The sequence below is a fragment of the Panthera pardus genome, unplaced genomic scaffold, assembly GCF_024362965.1.
Source record: "Panthera pardus isolate Hobbes unplaced genomic scaffold, ASM2436296v1 HiC_scaffold_24, whole genome shotgun sequence".
Lineage (NCBI taxonomy): Eukaryota > Metazoa > Chordata > Mammalia > Carnivora > Felidae > Panthera > Panthera pardus.
The window spans coordinates 12,787,809-12,812,091 of record NW_026526810.1 but is presented as its reverse complement, the minus strand read 5'-3'; the positions used below and the strand labels follow the sequence as shown (position 1 = coordinate 12,812,091).

General features: G+C 40.0%; 1 protein-coding gene and 1 long non-coding RNA gene across 9 annotated transcripts in view; both read right to left on the bottom strand.

Annotated features, from left to right (window-relative positions):
- The window catches only part of LOC109273328 (uncharacterized), a 51,765-nt gene extending 37,930 nt beyond the window's left edge, over window positions 1-13,835 (bottom strand). The window contains exon 1 of the long non-coding RNA XR_002082973.2: window positions 12,245-13,835. This is a non-coding gene — a long non-coding RNA (uncharacterized LOC109273328). The remainder of the gene's footprint in view (window positions 1-12,244) is intronic.
- Window positions 1-24,283, bottom strand: part of TJP1 (tight junction protein 1) — a 367,980-nt gene that overhangs the window by 160,898 nt on the left and 182,799 nt on the right. The window lies entirely within an intron of this gene.

Genomic DNA, 24,283 nt, shown 5'->3' with positions numbered 1-24,283 from the left:
GGCAAACCAAGAAATGGACCCTTAACTTTAGAGAACTGATGATTTCCAGAGGGGAGGTGGGTAGGGAGATGGGTGAAATAGGTGATAAGGATTAAGGAGTGCACTTGTGATGAGCACCAGGTGTGGTATGGAAGTGATGAATCACTCTTTTGTACACCCAAAGCTAATATTACATGTATGGTAACTAACTGGAATTTAAATAAAAACTTAAAAAATAAAAATAAAATACTTGTTTGAAAGAACTGATCTAATTAATGGGGAAAAAATATGCCCCTACTTGAGTTTTAGAACTATCGTTCCTGCTAGAAAGGAACATCTAACAAATATTTCTTCCATGCTAAAATGTGGAGACCTCTGTATACAGCTTGAAGCCCACTAGGAATCTGTCTGCTTCCTTCAATTCTTGTCAAAGAAATTTAATTTGGAATCTAATAAAGTAAAAGATTTCTGCCAAGATCTAGGCTTGCCTTGGGACTTAGGGTAATGCTGGGTCCATTTCCTGCAGACTTGGAAAGCTGGTGAGATAGGTTCTTAAGGAAGGGCTTGGTGACAGTTCTGCACAAAATGCTCAGGGAATGCAGGGAATGCAGAATGTTCTGTGTTCTTTTTTATTCTGAGTTGTTTACACTTGCTTATTAAATAACCTATATTTGCTGCTCAGTTGGAGAGTAACTTTTGTATCATGACTGAGGAAAAAATTATAAAATAAATATAATCTCATACATTCCTTGCAGTGACTAACTCCCTATCACCCTCCACGCACAAGTTTTTAGGAGTGACATGGTATTTTTTTCCTTTTTAATCCCGAGATCATTTATTCTACTGCTGCCATTTAATGTTGGATCAAATGACAAAGAGAAAGAGGTGTTTTTAGGAAGGGTTTCTTTTTTCATTTCTGGCTTTAATTATGAAGATGGGGTTTTCTCCTCCTCCTTCTCCTCCTTTACCTCTTTCCCTTCCTCCTCCTCCTTCTTTTAAAGAGAAAAAGTCTCTAGCAATAAAAGAACTGCATTTCAATGAATGGTAAGTTTTCATAAGTCTTTTAGAATGTGTGGATATATTCTACTCATAACATATTTACAGTTCAAATTTATGAAGGAATAGACAAGTTATACATGGAGCTTGATAGCCTCATCTATTTGGTGGTGGCACTGTCACAACCATGCTCCAGCACTATAATGCTATTAACAAAGTAAACACATGTTAAATATGGAAATTCCTAAAAGATAAAAATTCCTGGGAAAAAGTCTGTAGTCCCAAAGCTGTCCAAGGGCATCCCTTACTAAAACAAGGACAGCCTGTTGACTGTTCTCTCCTTGTAGAGAATTTGAAGGCATGCCTTTTCTACTAAAGTATGTGGCATGTGCTCATTATTTGTCCTTGCCACTGCACTGAACTCACAATAGGAAAAATTAAACATCTTTTGAAAGAAAGTAATTTTACAAATAGATGTCTATAATGTTTTAAGTATTCTTTTAAAGTAACACTGGAGAAACCATGGAGATCACCTTCTTTATTAGTTCTCAATAGGTGCTCTTTGGAGCATCTGGGGGTTAGATTTAACCTGCAGGTTCTCAGCCCTACCCCAAGCCTGGCAAATCTCAGGGGACAGAGACTAGCCATCTACATTTTTTTAACATTTTATTTTTAAGTAATCTCTATACCCAACATGGGGGTCAAACTTACAACCCTGAGATCAAGAGTCGCATGCTCTTCCAACTGAGTGCCAGGCGCCCAAAGACATCTACAGTTAATAAGTACCTTATTTCATACTATTATCCACTAAATTGTGAGAACCTCTGTTATCCTATTTCTTCTCTTTTCTTTTTTTTTTAAATTTATTTCTTTTGAGAGAGAGAGAGAGAGAGAGAGAGAGAGAGAATGCACACACTCAAGAGAGAGCAGGGGAGGGGCAGAGAGAGAGAGGGTGAGAATCCTCACAGGCTTTGTGCTGTGAGCACAGAGTCCAACTTGAGGCTAGATCTCACCAACTGTGAGATCAAGAGCCAAGATCAAGAGTTGGACACTTAACTGACTGAGCCACCCAGGCACCCTGCACCCCCCAATTTTTTTAAGTCTCTTCCCTTTCCAAGCACAGAAACTCAAACCTAGGTTGTCCAAGAGTAGAGTGACAGAGCTAGGTAGAACTTAATCCAATAATCAAAATATCACTACCGTTCTGTAACGTAACATTTACTAAAAACCAAACTATAGAAAGGCAGAAAAAACACTTGTATTTTCTGCAACTATCTTACAGTAGTATATTAGGTCTTGCTTATTCATTTATTCAACAAATCTTTACAGAAAGCCCACATTACATAAGGCATCGCTGTCATAGCAGTAGGCGCTACAGAAGTGCCCACAGGTAGTTTACAAGTGAGCAGAGGTGAACCACTCACACAAGGGGATGCAATTCAAGACAGCCTGTGATAAACACCACAGGAGTGGGTTAACTAAAGAGAACCGAGAGATCTAAGTAGCTAAGCCCTCACTTCTCGTTCAGATGATAAAGAGACTTCATATAGGAAGGCAGATCTGGCCTGGCAGGAAGGAGGGCTGCGCAAGGGACTGACAGCTAAGGGCAGGGGAGGAACTCACCTAACCATTCTCATTCACCACCAAGTTTAGTAAACACTGAAGGGTTCCATCCTACTGTGGCTGCAGCCTCGGAAGGTACTGCTCTGTACAGAAGTGCTTAATGTGAACAGTAGGTGACACAAAACAAGATCCTCCCTCAGGCATGGTGTCTCCCTCACCTCCAGGGCTGCCAGGCTGGCCACGATGGGACTGTTTTCCTGACTCCTCACCCCTCAGACTCTGCTCCTTTTCAGGCTCTGTTGTTGATGTGGATCCTGCCCCCAAACCCCACAATTTTGATAGGAAACCCAACATGCACAGTGTCTTGTAGGTTATCTTTTAGAGGTGGAAGCAAGGCTTCCCTGAGGTTGGTAAGTAAGTGAGCAGCAGCTACCAGGCTTGGATCTAGATATCCTGACTCTTAAGCCACTGTTCTTTCACTACAAAGTTCCCTTTGAGCATCTGGCTGTCAGGGAACTCCCTGAGGTAGTACTAGGAGGGAAATGGAAATCCAAACAAAGGAGCACTTCTGAAAGCTGTGGGGAGGAGCTTCAGCCTGTGAAGCTTTGTCCCTTCTTCCTGCTTCTTTATCAGCAAATGCCCCCAGTGAGGCTGAGGACAGTCAGCACAAGACTGCCTGTGTTTTCAAGCTTTAAAACCAGAACAAAAACCTGATCAACAATCAGCTTTTCTTTTCAGCCTTGGGCCAGTAAATTAAAAAAAGAAGTGGAGGGAGGAAAGCAAAGAACTGACCTAGAATTGTCAACCTTTTATTTTGGCATCTAAGAATATTTGGGGGAAAAGAAAAAAAGCATCTTATGCTTCTAGAGTACAAAGCCTAGCATACATCTATAGTTTATACAGAGAAGGAAAGCCACTGTTTCAGAAAAAGAGCAATTCTTTAAGCAGAATAAATTCAGATTATGAAAAACATATTTTACCTGTTTTTTTTTTCTTTTTATGGTTTTGCCTGGACTAGTAACAACTGCATCATGTGGCCCATTGTGTAGTACTTAGGAATGACTACAGCTGAGAAATGTAAACTATGTCTCAGAGACTCAAAGAATGCAAAGGAGGTTTGCAAAAGCATTTGTAGTTTTTCAAGACATGACAACATGCAAAAGTTCCAGTGGCCAGGTTCAGATTTAAAAACCCCTCATCGACTGACCCTTCAGTCAGGAGAGCAAGCTGCATGAGATCCCAGTTTAAACCACTGTGTGCTCTAAGTAAATTTAAACAGCAGTGCAGGAAAACCAGGCTGTGTCAAAAGGTGCTGTTTAATAAAGGTTCTGTGGAATGTCTGTAACACTTCAAGCACATCATGCCGCTATCAACATTCAATACGTTTTTACTCATTTAAAATTTTACTGTTTTGTCATTTAAAATGTTTTATTCTTGCAAAAATTTTCAGGAAATTCAGGGCAATGCTAAAAGACATGAGACAGACACCGCCACTTAAATATTACAAAGGAAGATAATAAAAGATTCATTTTTGGATGATGTAGAATCACAGGGGAAACTATCAGATTTAATTTAAAAGTGAGTGAACACAGGATACACAAAATCAAAATACCAGGTGTCATCAGTCCAAAAATATGAAAAAGGAGATGAAAACACAAACTATAAAATAAGTAGTAATAACCATAATGAGAAATGCGTGTGACCTACTTAAAGAAAACTGGAAAATTCTGTGAGAAATATGAAAAATAAGATTTGAGTAAATACACAGGCCATGCCATGTGCTTGACTGGGATGACTAAACATGTTTAAATACCCAGTTTTTCCCAAAATAATTTGTAAATTCAACATAAGTATTCCAAAGTTAATCTGAAAGAACAAACAGGCAAGCATTACAAAGAACACTTGCAGAAGAATCCGGAGGGGGGGGTACGCCTATCAGATACTATATTATGTAAACAGTGTGGCAGTGGTGGAAACACAGACAAGCAGAACAACAAACCAGAATAGACAACCCAGAAATAAAACCTACATATATTAAAAAAAAAAAATCAAAAAATCAATCAAATAAAATTGGGAAAGGATTAGGCAAACTGGGTAGTAAGTCAGGCAGAAAAAAAGGCCCCCTCATCCAATTCCATATACTGAAATAAACTCCACGTGAAATAAAGACTTTAACACCAAAAATTCTTTTTTTTTTGCAGTTTATTTACTTATTTTGAGAGAAAGAGTGTATGTGCGTGAGCAGAGAGAACCCCAAGAAGGCTCTGCGCTGTCAGCATAGAGCTCGATGTGGCTCAAACCGTGAAATCATGACTTGAGCTGAAATCAAGGGTTGGACACTCAACCAACTGAGCCACCCAGGCACCCCCAGAAGTATTTTAAATATCCAATAGATTTTTCTACCTTAAAAGAATTTATGTTGGGGTGCCTGGGTGGCTCAGTCAGTTGAGCATCCGACTCTTAATTTTGGCTCAGGTCATGATCCCAGGGACATGGGATCAAGACCCACGTTGGGCTCTGTGCTGAGCATGGAGCCTGCTTAAGATTCTTTCTCTCTCTCCCTCTGCCCCTCTCCCCCACTGGCGTGCTCGCTCTCTAAAAAAGAAAAAGAAAAACAAAGAGAAAAAGAAAAAGAAAATACTTGTGGAAAAGAAACACCAAAGAGGAAAAAATATTTGTAGTTAATAATGATCATCAAAAAAAAGACTTTCCAATAAACAGAGATATAACATTTGTGCTAGATTTGCTAGTAGCTAGTAAACTAGTACAAACTTTTGGGAAGGCAATTTGGCAGTATATGTAACTGGAATCTTAAATATATTCCTACCCATGACCCAGTAATTCCATTTCTGGGAATCCAGCCTGAGAAAATAATCACAAATAATAAATACTCTCTGTAAACAGAGATGCTCATGACAGTTAAAAAGAAAGCAGAGACAATCTAGAAACACATTAAAGAGCAGTCAAGTAAACTATGCAATCATTCAACATGATGCTTATGGGGCACCTGGGTGGCTCAGTCAGTTAAGCGTCCAGCTTTGGCTCAGGTCATGATCTCAAGGTTTGTGGGTTTGAGCCCCATATTGGGCTCTGTGGGGACAGCTCACACTCTGTCTCTGTCTCTCAAAAATGAATAAACATTAAAAAAAAAAGTTTAAAATGATGCTTAGAAATTACGTGTAATAATGTTTAAATTTTTATAATGTAAAAAAATCAAGATACTAATTGTATACTTAATGAGGAATATAACTTTACTTTAAAATCTAGACTTATTTATAAAATATTAAAATGTTTCACTAAAATACCAAATATACCCATCATTATGTATGTACGTATATGGTGTATGTATACATACACATATATTATATATTTTAATAAACATACATATATACACACACACACACATCACCTGCTTAATATCTTTACTTTGTTCAAAAAACAGTATGTAGGGGCACCTGGGTGGGTCAGTCGGTTAAGTGTCCAATTCTTGATTTTGGCTGAGGTCATGATCTCATGGTTCATGAGTTTGAGCCCCACATCAGGCTCAACGCTGACAGCACAGAGCCTGCTTAGGATTCTCTCTCCCTATCTCTGCCCTTCCCCTGCTCCCTCTCTAGCTCTCTCCCTCAAAATAAATAAATAAACTTAAAAAAAAAAAACTGGGTGTAAGGCCAAAAGTCACTAATATAAGCATTACCACTCATTTCAAGGGTAATATAATTAATTTCCAGGGTATTCTAAATTCCCATTTTTTTTTCACCAGTCATAAAAGAAACACCACATTATGAATTAAGCATATATTAAACAATACTCATATTCAAAACGACAAGCCATTTAAGCTCAAGTAAAACTAATTAGTTTCCTACAATGAGTGAGTAGCACATAACAGTCTGTGTAAGAAGACTTCATTGTTTCTGCTTCCCCCAGCGTACGTCTGAAAACAACATTCTCTGTCTACGTGAGGAATGGCTCTGACTCAGGGTTCCCAGAGCTCCAATGGCACCTTCGAGCATTGTCACTCCTGTCATCAGAGTGACACCCTTACAGAAGCACGGGAGGAATGCTGGATGCAATGCGATGTTATTAAAAGGACTATGGACTGGGGCTGAAGGCCCGGCAAGAATAACAGGCAGTGCAGGACCCAAGCAGGCAGCAGACACAGACTGGATCTCATCAAGTGCTTTAGCTGAAAAATGCCCAGAAAACATGCTCTGCGCAAGGCCAAGGACGCCTGCTCCCCAAGACCAAGAGATGGTCAATCTGTTCCCTTAGTTGAATAACCAGTCCTGGAAAGAAAGTAAGCGGAAAGGCCTCAAAGTAAATCAAATACATAGCATGTATGTACATGTATTATCTTAGTGTGAAGTACAAGATAATGTTTGAGTGATTGTCATTTAAAATATTTCTAATATTTTAATAATATATTAAATCTAATATATAATATTTTCTATATTTCTAATATTTTAGGAAACCTGTCATAATGGTCTTGTCATCTATAAGCTGCAAGATGTATCAGAAATGTATTAAGTTTGTAAATACTGTTATGTCTGATATAATCTGATTACTGTACTTAGAAGTTTAATTTATTAGGGGTTATTTTCTGGGATTAAGTTTGCTCCTCAGACATTTTATTTTTTTTATTTTTTATTTGTATTTTCAAATATTTATTTACTCTTTCTTTCATTCTTTTTTCAGTTTACATTTTTTGGCATGTATTTTATGATTTATCTAATATATTCATATACTGGCATATGTAATAATTTATAAATAAATAATTGCATATATTGGTTAGATTGCATCACTTTTGCTTTTCCTGGTGGGAGGGTGAGATACATCCATGGCTGAGAGTGACAGGGGCACTAGAGAGAAGTTCCAGAGGGAGGGACAGGATCCACTCGAGGCCACTTTGGGGTCTGGAGGCCTGGAGTCTATAGGGGAGGCTGAGCTGTGATCCACACTGGTTCAGGAGGACCTGGGGCTGAGGGCAGGGAGGAGCAGGGAGTGGAAAACACCAGAAGTTTTGGACAAGGCAGAAGTGCAGGTTGCAATGATGGATGGATGGGATGTGGGGGAGGGGGGGTGCCCACACTGCTGCCTGACACCCTGGTCACGTGGGGCCCCTCCAGGCTGAGCCTGCTCCACAGGGCCAGACACTGCCACCTCTTACCTAATTCTCCTGCACGGCCGCCTCTCAGACATTTTCAATGCTTAAAAACAAAATATACTATACCTGTAAATGTAGTTTGAAATGTTTGGTGGAAACCCAATGAACTAAAATTATTCAACAATCCATCTTATTTTATACAAAATAACTACATTCGTTAATGGAACAATAAGTTTTGTAAATTGAAAAGGAAAACTGGCTTTTAAAAAGTGTAACTTCCATAAACTGGATATTATTTTTAAACACAAGTAACTACAACAGTTCTTTGTAAGGACAGTAGGCCCTCCTGGATATTACAACTTATCATTTACTCATTCCCCAGGCTCTGGAAGCCACACCTATGGGAGACTTTCCTGTGAATGGCAGGGCAGTCCCCTCCTCAGCCCTCTCCCCCTGTGAGGTCACACTTAGTAAATAATTCGTCCCATCCTCCAGAGAAAGCTGATGTCACGGCATTATCAAGGCATAGTCGTCTTATTAAAGATTTCAGGAGGAAATCATATACCATATATGGTATATACCACAGAGGAAAAAAAATACTATCTTCCATTAAATATCTCCTCTTTTCTGCTCACAACTTCCCTCTCTGCCAGCTTCATTAATCTCTCTTTTCTCCTCTCTTCAGATACAGTTCTGACCCTCCAGGGCCCCACCCCACTCAGCAAAACAGAAGTTCCACAGTGGGCCAGACAGTGGCCGTGCAGCCTCACCCATGTTGAGTCTACCACTCTGAGTGAATATGCCCAACAAAACTGGGTCTACTGAGAGGATCCCGCTGCCAGGGAAATGAGATTTTTCTCATATCTTTTAAAATGAAATGATTGTTAGGAGCCATCTGAAGCAAAGCGAGAGTTAAGGGGAAACAGACTAAGAAAACAGAAGTAGAGCCACTTCACTATTTTGCTTAATTTGTAACACCTTCAGCAAGATCTTCAAACTAGAAAAGCTGGAGATAAAGAAGGGTATTCTTAACAACTTCAAGGCCCAAATGAATTACTCCCACTGCAATGAAAAGCAATTACATATGTTTCTGTGGAGCGATTGTTGGTGTGGGTTCCTAAGTGGGAAAAAATGGATAGCTGTTAGGTCATAGAAACCAGAGGAATATTTCCCCGGTTTTTAGAAAAGAGCAATGAGTAAGATTCTGAAAATTATAAACTGGTAAATATGGCATCGATCCCTAACAAAATTCTAGGACAGATTGTTGGGCAAATGTTCTGTTGTGAAAGGAATAATATATATATATTATGTTCAATACAAAATATGTTGAAAATTATTGGGCCCCTCTTAGTCCTTCACAGAGAACCTGATGTGGTAGCAAATCTCTACACAACTGCTAACAGAGGAAAGAGAATTCTCTTTTACTGCTCCCTCGTCTGCTGTCAAAAAAGCAGAATCGTGAGAAAATCAATGCAACAGAAGAGTGCAAAAGCTATGAATAAGGACAGATCCTGCCAGGGAAAATGTCTACTTATTCTACAGTAGCACTGCTGAAGCCTATGCTTCAGACTTGGGTCAATGTGTGCCCTGCACAGAGGTGCCAAACTGGGGCAGGGACTGAGAGCATGCTAGCCTCCAACCCAAGCTCTACCTCCACACGGTGTGCTTTGGTGCAGGATCCATGTCATCCTAGGGACAGCATCTATTCCCACAATGCTTTGTGGCCCTATGCACACCTGACGTCAAGAGCCTGCAGTTCAAATCCTACACCCTCTACTCATCAACTTGAAACCATCACCTGGGCTTCAGTCCTCCTATGCACGGGTGTGAGTCAGCATCCAGATTGATGGTGAGGACTAAATGCTAACAGGTATGAGGACCACTGAACACAGTGTTTGTCTCCATGTTGGGAAAATCCTGGAAGGGATCAAATCAGATCTTTATGGTCCAGATCTCCAATTCAGAGATTTTGTGACCAGAGTTGAAAATCAGAAATTCTTGGCTCAGATCCTTTTGGCCATCAACTTTTTGTTGCAGTTACAATTTACAACAGTAATGAACTTACTGTTCACTCTGTTCACTCACTTACTCTGTAGCGAACTACTGAGAAAAGAGGATTCTCTGAACAGTATTTTAGTTTTCTGTTTTCCCCATTTTGTAAAGTGGAGTATAAAACAGAAGCTTCTGAAGTAACAGATTTATTATACTTGTTCCCTTGTGAAAGAAAAGTCATAAAGTCATCCTCTGCTCCACTCCCATCAATTTTCCTCTCACTTTTAACAGATTCTATGAAGCAACATTTATGTAACAGGTAGATTTTTTGCAAAAGGGGAAGAGGGGGAAGGAATCCTATCTGATCATGTCTTGAGAAGCAAGTTTTTCACTGGTAGCTTCATTAACATTGTGTCTGGGGCCAGATGAATAGAAATGATGTCACTTGTGGGACACATAATGAAAGATGTACTCTGTCCACACACTCCATGGATGGTTGGTCAGAAAAGATTCTAAATTTGTAAACGTATGTACATGAAGGGATCTGAACACAGGGAACAGCTATCCAGAACCCCTTCAAATATTTTTTACAAGCAAAAATTTCTTTAATTTCAATGAATAATTATATTTAATTATGTCTCATAATGTTTCAGACAATATCTATCCGATAAAAGAAATACAGCAGGGGCGCCTGGGTGGCTCAGTCGGTTGAGCGTCCGGCTTCGGCTCGGGTCACGATCTCACGGTCCGTGAGTTCGAGCCCCGCGTCGGGCTCTGGGCTGATGGCTCAGAGCCTGGAGCCTGCTTCTGATTCTGTGTCTCCCTCTCTCTCTGCCCCTCCCCCGTTCATGCTCTGTCTCTCTCTGTCTCAAAAATAAATAAACGTTAAAAAAAAAAAAAAAAAAATTAAAAAAAAAAAAAAAAAAAAGAAATACAGCATTATTTGTTACATAATGCCAATATCATCTCAAACTGAAAGAATTATTTGCACCCCCAATTCTCTTGAAGTGAGAAAATGATGAATAGATGACATGTTCATTAACTATATGAAAACAAGATATACTTGAATATTTTGGTTTATTTTGATTAGGTTTCAGCTAGAACAGTTGGTTGAAACGAAGTATGTATAGAAAAAGGAAGGACAAAGACAAGTGTTAGGGTTGGGCTGTGGGACGGAAATGTAAAGCATTACTGGGATGATACTGATTCTATTAAGCCTCTATGCGTTATTTTGTACACTTAATCAGCAGCCCTGAAAACATGAAGCCAATGTCTCATGAAACAGAAAATGACCTAAAGAAAGGAGCCCCAAAAGCCATCATGTTCCCAACCGTTAAGGAAAAATGGCCCTCTGCCAGCATGAGGAAGTGAAGGTCTCTTCTGTTTTTAATTACACATGGACAGAAAAGTTACAAATCCTTATTTTATGTCTTCTACTCTAATCATTCCTTTTATATTGCAACTTAGTCTTGTCGCCTTCTCTGTTCTCAATTATTAAGACAAGTCAGGGCCCCTGGTTGGCTCAGTTGGTTAAACAACCGACTTTGGCTCAGGTCACGATCTCATGGTTCATGGTTTCGAGCCCTGCATCAGGTGGTGTTGTCAGTGCGGAGCCTACTTAGAATTCTCTCTCTCCTGCTCTCTCTGCCCCTCCCCATGTCACACTTTCTCTCTCTAAAAAAAAATTAAAAAAAAAAAGACAACTCAATGTATTCCCTTCAATCATGATGCTAAGTTACTCTCCAATCTAGCTCCTTACTTCATTTGCTTCCTCACTATTGTCTTTGGGAACTTTTGCTGGCCCTCCTTACCCTGCCAACTGTGAGGGCACCCCCTGGGACAGGCACCAGTGTGCTGGAGGCCACCTGATAGGGACTCAAGGCCCATCTGACCAGAAGTGTAATCATGGTCAACCTGTGAAAACCCTCTGACCTGCACCTTCTTCTTCAGTAAAATGGAAATAATGATGTCTACATCACCACAGGTTTGCTGTGAGGTTTAAAGCCACTGGAAGGCCCATTAAGAGCTTATACATACATATAGCTAAGAGGATCTTCCAAAAGAAAAAACAAAAAACAAAACCAACAAATACTCATCTACTAGCAGGAAGCTGGACTAGCTGATTCGTTGATTAAAAATTTATTTATTAACTTTCTGTTCTGTGCCAGACTCTGTTATAGGTACTAAGGATACAGCAGTTAAACAGGCAAATATTCCTGCTCTTGTGACGCTTATATCTTCATAGGGAAAACATGATCAACAAATAAGTAAAAATGTGGATTTAATGGTGGTAGGTGCTGTGAGGAAAAAGAAAAGGGAAAGGAGGAAACTCAGAGGGGATAAGAAATGCAATTTTAACAGTTTCAGACAAAGGTGACGCAAAGTTGTGGGAGAGGAACCATGCTGCTGTCTAGACAAATGGAGCAGCTTGCACCAGTGAGTCAGGACTGTCAGTGTGGCTAGAGTAGTTACCCAGCGGAAGAGAAGGAAATGATGGGAAAAGACAGGTAAGGGGCTTTCTAGGCCATGATAAGGACTTTGGCTTTTCCTCTGAGTGAGATGGGAGCCCTGGCAGAGTTCTGGGCAGAGGAGAGACATAACACAGCTTACCTTTCAACAGGATCCTTCGGGTTCTTTGAAGAAAGTGCTGGGAATAGGCTGTAGGAGGGGTAAGAGTGAAAGGAAGAAGCTACTAAGAAGCTATTGCAACAAACCAGGAAAGAGATGATGACAGTTTAGATTGGGGTGGTAAATGTAGGCGGTAAGAAGCAGTCATATATACTGGATCTGTTCCAAAGGTGTGGCCAAGGTGAGATTTGATGATGAGCGGGATATAAGCAGAGCATGAGAGGAAGTAATCAAGGATGATCCCAAGGTTTCTCACCTGAGCAAGTAAAAGGATGAGGTTACCATTAACTAAGATAAGAAAGACTGGGGTGGCAGAACAGATATGGGGTAGGAGGAAGATCAAGAGCTTGGTTTTAGACACGTATAATGCTGAAACTCAAGGCAGAGGTCTATATTAGAGATGTGAATTTGAGGGTCAACAGCATTTAGATGGTATCTGGTAAGCCATGAGGTTGGATAAAGTCAATAAGGAAATGAGTACAGATAGAAAAATGAAATCCTAGACCCAAATTAAGATGTTGGAAGATGAAAAAGGAGCCACAGTGGGATAGAAGGAGAACCAGAGGACTGTAGAGTTTTAGGAATATGTCCCAGAAGGGAGTTTTGTTTGTGCTGATGAAGCTCATGAGGATGGTCAAGCAGGATGATAGTGAACTGAACAACCTGACCAACAGGACTGTGGATTTGGCAACATGAAGATCACTGGTGACTTCCAGGAGAGTGGTTTCAAGGAAGGAGTGGAGGTAAGAGCCTAATTTAAGTGAATTGAAAAGAGAATGTGAAGATTCATCTGATTCCTCTGCATTCCAGTCTATTCTCTTCTTAACCATACACTGAAACTCCAGAGGCTCCCTTAATCTTAATTCTCAGGAAGTACTTCCTCATTTCCAGCTAAACTCCATTTCCTTGTATTTTGTCCTTTATGAACTGGAAGAAAAAAAAATCTGTATTTCTCTAACAGGTACAAAAATCTGTTAACACTTTATATACTTAAAAATAGTCAATAAGGGGCGCCTGGGTGGCTCAGTCAGTTAAGCGTCCGACTTCGGCTCAGGTCATGATCTCGCAGTCCGTGGGTTTGAGCCCCACGTCGGGCTCTGTGCTGACAGCTCAGAGCCTGGAGCCTGTTTCAGATTCTGTGTCTCCCTCTTTCTCTGACCCTCCCTTGTTCATGCTCTCTCTCTCTCTGTCTCAAAAATAAATAAACGTTAAAAAAATTTTTTTTTAAATAGTCAATAAGAAATAATTCCATTTATAACAGCATAAAAAAGATACTTAGGAATAAATTTAACAAAGCCAAATGCAAGACTTGTACCCTGAAAACAATAAAACATCACTGAAAGAAATTAAAGAAGACCTAATAAAAGGAAGACATACCATGTTCAAGGACTGGAAGACCTAATATCGTTAAGTTAGTAACACTCTACAAATGTACAGATTCAACGCAATCCCTATCAAAGTCTCAACTGCCTTTTAAAAAAGAAATTGGCAAGCTCTTCCTAAATGCATATGGACACACAATTGACCCAAACTGCCAAAACAATCTTGAGAAAGAATAAGTGGGAGAACTCACACTTCCCAACTTCAAAGTTTCCAAGATTGTGTGGTACTGACATAAATACAGGCATATATATGAACAGAATGGAAGTTAGTGTCCAAAGATAAACCCTTATATTGACATATTTACAATCAACTGATTTTCAACAAAGGTGTCGGACAATATAATAGGGAAAATGAAATTCTTTTCAACCACTAGTGCTGGGACAACTGGATACCCACAAGCAAAAGAATGAATTTGGAAACCCGTATCTCACACTCTACACAAAAAGTTAAGTCCAAATAGACCGCTCACTGCAATGTAAGAGCTTAAACTATAAACCTCTTAGAAGAAAACAAAGGAGTGAATCTTCGTGACCTCAGAGTAGGCAATGGTTTCTCAGATATGACACCAAGAGGACAAGTAACAAAAGAAAGAGCAAACAAACTGAATCTCATAAAACTTATAAAAATTTATGTTTCAAGAGACAGCATCAATAAAGTAAAAGAAAATCTACAGAATGGGAGAAAATATCTACATATATCTAATAAAAGACTTCTATCCAGAACATAGAAATAACTTTTATAGCTCAATAATAAAAAGACAAATAACCCAATTGAAAAACTGGGTTGGAATATTTCTCTAAAGAAAATACCCAAATGGCCACAAGCACATGAAAGGATGCGCAACAACATTAATCATCTAGGAGATGCAAATCAAAACCACAATGGAAGATCATTTCACAGCCACCAGAATGGTTATAAAATAAAAGACAAGCAATAAGAAGTGTTGGGGAGGAGGTGAAAAAAATTGAACCCTCATGCATTGCTTGGTGGGAATGTAAAATGGCGCATCTGCTGTGGAAGACAGTTTAGCATTTCCTCAAACACTTAAACACAGAACTGCCATATGACTTGGCAATTCCACTCCTAGATTTATATTCAAGAGAAATGAAAACATGTATCCATACACAAGTGTTCACAGCAACATTATTCATAATAGCCAAAAAATGGGACAGCCCAAATGTCTGTCAACTGATAAATAAATAAAATGTGGCATCTCCACAGGATGAAATATAATCAGTCAATAGAAAGGAATGAAGTACTAATACATGCTACAATAGGACTGAACCTTGAAAAATGTATGCTAAATGAAAGAAGCCAATCACAAAAGACCACATATTATATTATTCCATTGTAATGAAACACCCAGAACAGGCAAATCTATAGAGACAGAAAGCAGATTAGTGGTTCTCTAGGGCTGGGGTGGGGATTAGGATGGGGAACAGGGAGTGACTGCCAGTGGGTCCAGGGTTTCTTTCTGAGGTGATAAGTTTTAAAATTAGACTGTGGTGATAGCTGCACAACTCTGTTAATATATTAAAAACCACTGAAGGGCGCCTGGGTGGCTCAGTCCGCTGAGCGTCCAACTTCGGCTCAGGTCACGATCTCACGGTTCATGAGTTTGATCCCTGTATCAGGCTCGCTGCTGTCAGAGCAAAGTCTGCTTCAGATCTTCTGTCCCCCTCTCTCTCTACCCCTTCCCCGCTTATGCTCTCTCTCTCTCTCAAAAATAAATAAATCTTTTTTTTTTTTTTTTTCAATGTTTTTTATTTATTTTTGGGACAGAGAGAGACAGAGCATGAACGGGGGAGGGGCAGAGAGAGAGGGAGACACAGAATCGGAAACAGGCTCCAGGCTCCGAGCCATCAGCCCAGAGCCTGACGCGGGGCTCGAACTCACGGACCGCGAGATCGTGACCTGGCTGAAGTCGGACGCTTAACCGACTGCGCCACCCAGGCGCCCCAAAAATAAATAAATCTTTTAAAAAAACCCACTAAAATGTTTACTTTAAATGGGTAAATGTGAATAATAATCTCAACAGAATGGTTATAAAAAAATAGCAATCAAATATTTAACCTACTCTGTGAAACAACACCACTTTTTTAAAACTGTGAATAATTTTTATTGTTTGTTATTTTTCTATGATCCATTTTTATCTTTCCTCATATCCTTTAAGAGACGATAAATAGGGGTGCCTGGGTGGCTCAGTTGGTTAAGTGTCTGACTCTTGATTTTGGCTCAGGTCATGATCTCATGATTTATGAGTTCAAGCCCTGCACTGGGCTCTTTGCTGGTGGTGTGGAGCCTGCTCAAGATTCTCTCTCTCTCTCTCTCTCTCTCTCTCTCTCTCTCTTTAAAAAATAAGCATATAAACATTTTTTAAAAAGAGATAATAAATGAATTAAAGTGCTCATTTAATCTAGAAACAATGTCAGCAAACTACAACCTGTGAGCCAGAGCTAAGAATTTTTTTTTACTTACTTTTTAAAAGGGTTTAATGAAGAAGGAGGAGAAGCAGGAGCAGGAGGAGGAGACAGACAGAAGAGGAGGAAGAGAAGCAACAGAGACCATACATGGTCCACAAAACCTAAACCTAAACCTAAAATAATTGCTATTTGATATTCACAAAAATTTACTGACCCATGATCTCAGAAAAACAAAAGTTTTATATAACATACTCATTACAAAATATACTATAGACATGTTCATTCTGATCCATATTTAGAGTGTGGATTAGCTATGATAAATGGGTGCAGGCGGAAAGAGGAGACACCCTCTACCAGTGTGATCCACTTTTAATTTCTATATTCCAGGGTAATCACCACAGGTAATTTGGCAAAACTGGCAACTATACACACAATGGTCTAGTCCAGAAGACAAGAGGCTACCATGCAAAACCCTTCAAAATAAAGTCAAAGACAGAATTTGGGGCCTCTTTTTTTTTTTTTTTTTTTAATAGCCTTTAGTACAAAATGGCCTTTATTACCAATAACCTTCAAGTCTTTAGCCACGTTATTATGTTGCAGGCCCCATCATTTAATGAGGTGGTAAGGTAGGAGAGTCAGATGGGATTCAAATTCTACTTACTGCCTACACCATACGTGGGACAACTTCCGCCTCTGAGGATCAGATAAGTAATGATTATATGTAAGCACACAGCCCAGTGCCTGGTACAGGAGCTCTCAAGTTACATTTGGTTTCAAATCAGCACACTCTACTGAATGTATACTTTGTGCCTGGCTCTGACTCTGCTAAGTTTAGAGCTACAAATGGGGTAAAATGTGGAATCCACCCTCCAGGAGGAGTTCACAACCTGGTGAGAGAAAGAAATATTCCTCTGTACTTCAAGGCTCAACAGCAGTCACAGGAAAGCACATAAGACATGAAAGTCAGGCAGAAAGGCTGTGACTGACTCTCATGGGAGAAGTCTAAGAGGGCTTCCCGGAGTAGGTGACAGCAGAGTAAGGGGTGGCCTTCACAAGAGAAGAACCTAGGAGAATTACAGCTGGGGGAAAGGTTACAGAGAAGGACAGGATGTTGAAAGAATTTTGCCCCACGTTGAATAATGACCATCTACTACTGAAAACAGAGACAGTGTGTCCTCTGTGAACCACAACACTGAGATGTGGGTCTCTGATGACTGCAGTGCAGTCCTTCTGAATGTTCCTTGACTACAAAGTTGTTATTTGGTTTGACTGCTCTTGCCTTCACAATTATAACCTGCTTCAGTCTATGCTAATCAGCAGTGTAACTGCATTACAAACCTCCAAAGCAAAACACTACAGAAGCCTACGGTTGCCTGATCCCTAATCCATGCCCTTAGGCTTACTCTTTCCTAGATTCCAAGAATCACAGAACCCTCTGGGGCATTCTGATCCTCTGCAGTGAATAGGTATCACTGAATAACATTACTAAATTGGTGACATGTTTGCTTATTGGTCAATCATGAGCCAGATCTTTTTATACCATACACATATTTAGTACCAGCTTATAATTCTGTATTTCTTTTTTTTTAATACATGAAATTTATTGTCAAATTGGTTTCCATACAACACCCAGTGCTCATCCCAAAAGATGCCCTCTTCAATGCCCATCACCTACCCTACCCTCCCTCCCACCCCCCATCAACCCTCAGTTTGTTCTCAGTTTTTAAGAGTCTCAATAATTCTGTATTTCATTTGCTTTTTCTTAGTAAGGGGAAAATTTTTAAAACTACAAAAATTTTTAAATAAGATGCGAAAATAAGCCAATTTCTGCATTACCCTAGTTCATGTCAATTCCGAACACCACTTTATTTCCCAAAGTCAGAAGACAAATAGGAAAAAAATCCAGATATTAAATGAAATTATTGACAGTGTCACATTTGTTTCTTTAACTTGAATCATAAAGATCTCTGAAGTTTTATCTTATAAGAAAGTTGGAGGGGCGCCTGGGTGGCTCAGTCAGTTAAGCGTCTGACTCTTGATTTCAACCATGATCTCATTGTTGGTGGGATCCAGCCCCTTGTCGCCAGAGCCTGCTTGGGATTCTCTCTCCTTCTCTCTGTGCCCCTGCCACTCCCCACCCAAATAAATAAATAAACATCTTTTAAAAATTGGAAAATGGAAAACAAACAGAAATAGCCCATAAGGAAGTGCAATGTTTAAAACCTTTCCACTGAAAAAATGCAACACTATTTTTTCTGCTTCCTGGTTATTTGAAAGTTACAGATTCCACAGCCAGAGAAAATATAAACTAATAGTGTTATTAGTTTGTTTTTTATTCTAACTGCAGTACTCAGGGAGGAAGAAATCTTTACTTAACTAAGGATAAGATGAACTCAGTTAACTACATGGAAAACAATCAAGGGTCAGGCTTAAGTTTTAAAAGAAACTTCCTCTCCAGTCATAACACTGATTTAGGTTTATGGGAATAGAGTCCTAGTCCTATTTACAAACACCTTTAAGAAAGGATCAGGAACACAGAAATTAGTCTTTATTAATGTTCATTTTTTTGCCATGAACCAGTTAAGACAGAATTTCTTACTTAATAAACTGCTCGGAGGTACCACTTGCCCTCCCCCCTAAAGGAGTAGTTTGAGTCAAAGGAAACTAGTAAGAACCAGAGATGTAGAAACCAACAATTTAGCAAGTTAACATCTCAGTTGTCATGTGCTATTCGCTTCTGAGGAAAAACAACACAACTGTAAACCTCATTTATGAAAAGTATCTTTTCTAACAGGCCAGGTTTTGACCTAAGTGATTTACAGGCGAGCCCAGCCTCTGTAAAGGCTAGGTTGTTCACAAATACATCTACCAGGCCCCCTTCACACATTTCTCACCCATCTCCCATCTCCATACAGGGGTGAGGCTGAATGAAGCAAAACTTTCTAACTGATCTATGTATCATCTGTTCTATATAAAGCTCGAGATGAATATTTTACAACGGCATAAACCGAGCATGCCATAAATGTAATATTTAGTTTTATTCCAGGATCAAATGTACTTCTAATAGCATGGTAAGTATTTTTATCTAGAAGGATCTCCTTGCCATTTGGTAAAAGAGCAGATAGAGATTAAAGCCTTAGTCACTGAGAAATTAGTAACTGTTCAATATTATGTGTTTAATCTTACCAAGTTTTCAAAAATATTTAAAATGTAAAATCAGAAAATATCCTTTTACAGTCTTCAAGAGATTTGTCCTTTCTCCTTCAGAAATCAGAGTCGAACATCTGTGTAAGGCAGCAATCTAACTGGATCCTAGCAATGGGAAATTCTTTCATGGGAACCAAATAAACACATGCTTTTGTAACAGGTAACCTGAAGACAAAATCCCAGGCTTACACAAAACTAGCGGCAGAGTAGGGAAACAGAAGTGCCTGGGGACAGCTCCATTATCAGTTATTTGACTTCTTACTGCTGGGTGTGAGGCCTAAAATAACTAGAGCAGATTTCAGCAAAGTTGAACTCCTTGGAGGCTTCAGTGCCTGAAGTCTGGATCAGTAGATGTGTTTGGATAAACAGGAGGGAGGGAGGCTGGGGGGAGTGGATGGAAAGGACCAGGAAGAGGCTGCCTATCACACAGGACCTGCAGGCCATGATTAGGGCAGTTAGGGCTTGGGCTTTTGTTCCATTTGTGAGCTGAAGCCATTGAAGGGTGTGAGCAGAGGATTGACAGGGTCTGATTTACATTTGAAAAGGATTGTTCTGGTGGCTGTGTGGAGATCAGACTGGGTGGAGTCAGGCAAGGGTCCTACAGTGATTCTTGTGGGAAACAAGAGTGGCTCAGACCTTGCAGGCAGTGGAGGAGGCAGAGGGGTGACCAGATTTGGTACACAATTAGAGGGAGCATGCCAGGTGCCAGAGGAAGGCAACAGCTCTCACCTCTTTTTGTAAATAAAAATAAATTCCTATTAGATAGCTTGAGGAGTTAGGATAAACCATTCAAATGAAAAACAGGTGAGGGCTACCAACAATTTACAAAACAAGAAACATATACAAATGACCCTATCAAAAGATTTTGACATCACTAGTAATTACAGAAATGAAGACAAAAATAGGATGTCCCCACTCCACTCTGATTAGAAAAAAAATTTTTTGAAGATAACTGTAGTGAGTTGAATTGTATCCTCCAAAACTCCTGCCCCACCAGCAACTTCAGAATGTGACCTAATTTGGAAATAGTGTCTTTGCACATATAATTAGTTAAGATGAGGTCATACTGGATTAAAGTGACCCTAAATCCAAAGACCAGCATCCTCATAAGAGGACGGAGCACACAAAGATACACAGGTGGGTTAGAAGGCAATGTGATGACAAAGGCGAGATGAGACTTGATGCAGCTAGAAGTCAAGGAACACCAAAGATTGCCAGAAGCCACCAGAAGCTAAGAAGAAACAAGGAAGAATACCCCCCTAGAGTCTTTGGAAGGAACCCAGCCGGCCTGCTGACACCTGATTTCAGACTTCCAGTCTGCATTACTGTGAGAGAATAAATTTGTAGTTTTCAGCCACTGAGGTTATTTGTTACAGCAGCCCTGGGAAATGAATACAGTAACATACGGTGTTATCAATAATGTGGGAAGCAGTCACTCGAATACTCGCATACCTGCATCCCCAAATACCCAGCTGGCAGAAGCCGAAGTTAACATACAAGATTTTAAAAAGATGATTTTAGAAGACTTACCAGGGGCACCTGGGTGGCTCATGAGTTTGAGCACCGCATCGGGCTCTGTGCTGACAGCTTGGAACCTGGAGCCTGCTTCATAATCTGTGTCTCCCTCTCTTTCTTGACTCTCCCCTGATATACTCTCTCTCTCTCTCTCTCAAAAATAAACATAAAAAAATCCTGACACGTATGTTTTAATAGCTTTATTCATAATTGCCAACACCAGGAAGCAACCAAGATGTCCTTCAACAGGTGAATGGGTAAATAAACTGTGGTACATCCATACACTGGAATATTAGCCTGTGATAAAAAGAAATGAACTGTAAAGCCATATAAAGGCATGGAGGAAACTTAAATGTGTATTACTAAGTGAAAGAAGCCAGTATTGTAAAGGCTACATGCTGTACGATTCCAAGTATATGACGTTCTGGAAAAGGCAAAACTATATAGACAGTAATAACTATAAAGACAGTTGCCAGGGTTCATGGGGATGTGGGAAAGGATTAACAGCTAGAGCACAGGGCATTTTAGAATGGTCAACCATTCTGCTTGGTACTGTAACAGCCGATACATGTCATTATACATTTGTCCAAACCCACAGAATGCACAGCTCCAAGAGGGAACCCTAATATAAACTATGGACTCTGGGTGATAATGTGTCGCTGTAGATTTGTCTGTTGTAGCAAACACACTGCCCAGGTACAGGTGGTGATAGTCGGGGAGGCTATGAGTGTAAAAGGACTGTGGGTCTCTGGAACAGGTCTCTGGACCAGAGTCCATGGGAACCCCCTGTGCTTTCTGCTCAACTTTGCTGTGAACCTAAAAACTGCTCTAAAAAATAAAGTCTATTAATTTAAAAAGAATTCAAAAGAAAAAAACGATCTCCAAAAAAATCTGACATCAAGAATACTCAAGAGATGTGATATACTATTAACGGGTAAAAGCAAAGAATAAAAAATGACCTATCGTGTGATTCTAATTTTTTTTAAATATTATATAGTAACATACAGGATATTCATGTATTATTAGATATACCACCGAAAACACTAAAATATTAATAATTGTTATCTCCGAGTGGGGGGGAACTATACACAATTTTTATGTTTCTCTTTGTGATTTTTTATATTCAAGATTTCTACAATAAACTAGTGGGTTGTTTCATAATCAGGAATAAAGAGTTAATGTCATTTAAAAGTAGTAACAAGGGGCACCTGGGTGGCTCAGTAGGTTGGGTGTCCGACTTCGGCTCAGGTCATGATCTCACGGTCCGTGAGTTCGAGCCCCGCGTCGGGCTCTGTGCTGACAGCTCCGAGCCTGGAGCCTGCTTCAAATTCTGTGTCTCCCTCTCTCTCTGACCCTCCCCCGTTCATGCTCTGTCTCTCTCTGTCTCAAAAATAAACATTAAAAAATAAATAAATAAAAAATAAAAGTAATAAATGCAGGGGTCTGAAAAACCAAAGAACATTAATGTGAGACAAAAAAATAACAAACTGCTTTAATGAACCTCTCGATGCCACCTATTTTGTTGTTTGCATTTATCCATCACACTCCTGTTCATGGCCTTTGTAACTTCTCCATTCGTCCCAATATCCCCACAGGTTCCTTCTACTTCCTTTTCTTTTACTAAGCAACTTGCCTACCTATTCAGGGATGCTGAAATTCATTTCACATGAACCACCTCTAATTCCCTTGCTTGTGTAATAAAGTTTCCTGGAATTTTCACCCATCACATCACATCACCCATTTGTTCCTCTTGTCATTTACTGATCTTAAAAAAAAAAAAAAATCCCTAGAACAAAAGTTCTCTTAAAAATTAAAAATATGGGAGAACAGGGGAAAAATGGCAATTTGGAAGATAAAATTGAGAAATCTTCTCATATAGCAAGAAAAAATAAAAGGATAAAGAGGTGGGAAATAGAAGATTAAAAAGAAAAGGGAATTAAAAGATCAGTCCAAGGGGCCCAACAAGAGAGAAAGAAAATACTGCTAAACAATTTCCCCAAATTTGGAAGGCATTATCTAGTTCCAAGTGCCCATCAGCATTAAAAAAAAGACGTCATAGCATCAGGACACCTGGGATAAAGAGAGTTTCCTGAATTTTTCCAAAGAGAAGGGAGGAACAGGAACATATAAAGGATAGGAGATCAGAATGCCACTGGATTCAGTGACAATACTGGAAACCAGGATAGGAAGTGTTGCCTGCAAAATGAGGAGGAACTATACTCAATGAAACTATCTAGTGGGCAGGTGACATATAGATGGTCTCAGACATTGTTTACTCCCTTGCACCATAGCAGCCACTGTTAATGGCCAACCCAACAACCATCCCCTTTCTTCCTTGCTGAAAAACCCCAATTTTATTCATTTATTAAGTGGTCATCTGTTTTTTTCTCTTTTACTTTAGAGAGAGGGAGTGTGATGTGATGGGGGGAAAGGGGCACAGAGAGAGAGAATCTTAAGCAGCCTCCAAACTCAGCACTGAGCCCGATGTGGGGCTCGGTCCCATAACAGTGGGATCATGACCTGAGCCGAAATCCAGAGTCGGACGTTCAACCGACTGAGACACCCGGTGCCCCAAGTGATCATCTGTCACCTGTTCTGAAGGAGGTGGGGCATAAGCCCCAAGAGGGTGAATCCTTATTAGAATCCAGTTACAGTAATTCCATTCCCTTCACCATGGCCTGAGATGTGATATGAGGCGGCTAGGAAGGAGGCTTTAAAGAAACGATTCAGATGAGGCTCACTAGAGAAAATGGCTCATTTTTCATTTCCAGACAACTGCTACCTGCATACGACACCTGCAGCAAGGCACCCACGCCACAGCTAGCCCACAAGGCCAAATCCTCACATGGCGGGCGACTCAAAGAGTTGGAAGTTTAAAAGGATCTGAGTTTGAAAACACCATTAACCTACTCCGTACCGTCCTAATTCCAGACTTACCTGATATAAGAAATGTCCTTTCTGTTTAAGTCACTTTTAGTTGGCTATCACCTGTAGCTACAAGCATCATGAACAGATATACACCCTTCCTCAGACATTTAATGGAGGAGGCCTCCCTGGAGCCAAGAAATGGGAGAGGTGAAGGAAATACCGAGGATGACCATAAAAGGACAAGCAAGGGACACAGCTGGGCAAAGACCTGCAGACGAGAGCTGGGGCACGCAGCTCCAAGGTGGCCTCCAGGAAAAAGAGACACCAGCTTTGTGATGACGTGAAAAATCACATTAAGAAGCATTCTGTAGTCTTCTCCTGAAAATGATATTACACTATATGTTAACTAATTCAAATTTAAATAAAATCTGGAAAAAATAAATAAATAAATACATTTAATTTTTTAATGTTTATTTATTTTTGAGAGAGAGAGCGAGGGCGAGAGCAGAGGAGGGGCAGAGAGAGGAGGAGACACAGAATCTGAAGCAGGCTCCAGGCTCTGAGCTGTCAGCACAGAGCCCAATGCGGGGCCCAAACCCACGAACCTTGAGATCATGACCTGAGC